At 37.4% G+C, this 2861-nt stretch overlaps 1 pseudogene; it reads right to left on the bottom strand.

Moving 5' to 3' along the window:
• Positions 1 to 1708: 1708 nt before the first annotated feature.
• On the bottom strand, positions 1709 to 2621 carry LOC149525981 (taste receptor type 2 member 40-like; annotated as a pseudogene).
• Positions 2622 to 2861: the final 240 nt, after the last annotated feature.

Raw genomic sequence — 2861 nt, 5'->3', positions numbered from 1 at the left:
GCAGTAAAATGCTTATTATTTATTAGTAGTAGATCTCAAAGATAAGACTAACAAGATGAGAGAGAGGACTTGACTCCCCTCAGAGTATTGATTGTGTATTTGGAGGCAGATATCACCATATCTGTTCACTTTTTGGAAGTCACTTTGAAACTCTGTTACAAACTTCATTATTTGCAAAATGAAACTAGAGTTTGCAGAAAATTATGCAATGAATCTCCCACTCTTACCTCCACACACACCAAAAAAATCAATTATGCGGTCATTTACATGTTCATTATATTGCATAAATGTTTATTTACCTATAAAATCTCTTTTGACAAGACAAATGAAAAACAACAACATAATCAAAGTAAACCAATATATTTATATAGGATTTTTTTCTGGTGATCTGAAAGCATTTTACAAATATGGGTAAATACAATTAATTCAGGTTTTTTTAGACAGAAACAGACGCAAAAAGAGCAAGTGATATATCCTAAACCATGCTGCTAGTCAGTTTCAGGACTGAGACCACATTCCTTCATGCTGAACATATAGTGTAAGAACTGGAGCTGAGGAAATACCTTAAAAATTGAACAATTCAGCACATTATTGGATCAATCATGACAACATTTGTTGAATTATGTATTTGATCAAGAATATTCCACTAGCTCTAGTGGCTATACAGTACGTGAAACTGCAATGAATATACAATATAGAAGGCTGCAGTACTCAGAATAATTCATGATTGCTCAACAAGCAATCAGTTATCAAATCATATGACAGTGCAGAAACTGGATTAGAACATTGACAATTCAATGCACAGAGGAATTTTCTAAAGCAACCGTGAAAGTCAGTGGTTGTGCCTATATCTATCTAGATCACATTCATCATTGTGGCAATAAACTTTCAAAAAGCAAGCCATTATAAGGTACATCCTGTACAAGAGGTGGAATTTAAATCAGCTATTCAAAATTGTTGAAAGCATATCAGAGGCTTAATGCATGCAAACTCTGTTCAGGTTATAATGTACAAACACTATTCACTTGCACATTTTCACATACCTAGTTTTCTCCTTTCTATTATTTTTAGCTGAATCATCAATTTAGGAAAAACAGTCCATGTACATACTAAGCCAATTATGTACTAATACAAGTATGTTTCCTCCAAGTCTAATCTTTCTTTGGCCCCAGGTCTTGCAGCAATGAGAAGATGTTCAATGCCAGGACATTGAATGCCTGGTTCGCTGAGCCCTGTGAAAGTTTTCACTGTGCTCTCCTCCTCTCCCTCTCTCCTCCCCCATCCCCCACACCTCCACCTCCAGGTGTGTATATAATTTTATTGTCCAATTCAAATACACCTCTAAACTGGAAGAATGTGCCCACACTTCATCCTGTCCATGGTTTGTCCACTAAGATATGCAGAATATTCACGTTTGGCTTCCTTTCCGTATATTCCCACTGGTCATTAGAAACCAGAAACTCAGATATTCTTCTTCATGATTATACAGATGATTTGTCTCTAAATGGATTCCTTTTGTGATGTGTTTATGGGGAAAAGTGATGGAAATAAAACTTCAATCTCTGCAAATATTCTGAGGTTGTAAAGAGTGCCAGTAATGCTAAAAACAAGCAAGAGAAGGAAGTCATTTTTAATTGAGAAAAAGAGAATAAATGTTGATAAAAGGGCAGTGCAGGCTTGATTTCAGTTATATTTCAGGCGGGCTGGTTTAAGAAGTCTGTTTGCTCAGATGGCACTTCATACAATGGAGAATTCTCATTAATGCCTCTTTTAGTTTGGAATTAATTAAAATCAAGATAATGGAATGGACTGATGGATATGCAGGAATCATTATTGTACAGATTGCAACAGACCAGATGTTATCTACATTATTCAAGAGTAATAATAGAATGTGAGCAGGAAAACTGGAAACATAGAGGATAAGGAAAGAGATCAAAGCTTTCATGGCATTTATATGAGCATCTGTCTTCAAATTCCTGAAACTGTCTGCATTTTATTCCATTTTTTTGCTTCCAGAGAAGTAAGTAACAGTACTAAAGACATCACAGATACTGTAAGAGGAAAGAAAACCCCCATAGTGTACAGGAAAAGAGAGAGATCTGGGGTACTCAAATTAGTATCTGTCACCGAGTTGTTCTCTAGCCGGGTTGAGTGGCAGGTTGAATTACGCACAGAGTCCACAACAATGGGACAGAGGGGATAGAAGAAACCAGCACTGATCCCAGGAGCAGCTGTGGAACTATCCCAGAGATTCTCTGCTTCATTCGCAGTAAGAGAGGTTGGGTGAAAGTGATGATCTTCACACAGTACAAGACACCGAGCCAGGTGACGAACCAGAGTCTGGCCTGGTTCACAAACATCCATAAGATAATAGATGCTGTATACAGAAGAAACAGTTTGGGAATATCTGGAAAATAGAGACTGTGGATAAACACTGTGAATGTCCCCTGTAACAGAAATCTTGACGTGCTCAGAGGGATCAGGATCATATCAGAAGGAGAGATTTTTCCACTTTTGGTCCAGTCAAGGCAATTAATGACTGTAATAAATCCATTTCCCACAAGCCCCACAATGATTAAAATTGTTACAGTAATTAGTGGAATGCTAAGCAGAGGCAACATCTTTCTACTCTCAGACACCACTGCCTGTGTCTTGCAGAGTTCCAGAAGAAATCTCCCCAGGCATCAGTTGCTATTCACGAAGTTGATTGCATGATCTGCCTGCCTTTTAGCTATGATCTAAAAGAGACAGTGGAAAGCATTTTGACAGTGAGTGTTGATATTTGGGATGCAAATCTCGGAATAGTTTAACTCTGGAATCCACATCGTATTCACAAATCTGGTATTTACATATTCTCTTCT

Source organism: Pelodiscus sinensis, chromosome 1 (assembly GCF_052426305.1).
Source record: "Pelodiscus sinensis isolate ZL-2025 chromosome 1, ASM5242630v1, whole genome shotgun sequence".
In the NCBI taxonomy this organism is placed as follows: domain Eukaryota; kingdom Metazoa; phylum Chordata; order Testudines; family Trionychidae; genus Pelodiscus; species Pelodiscus sinensis.
This window is presented reverse-complemented; position numbering and strand designations above follow the sequence as displayed.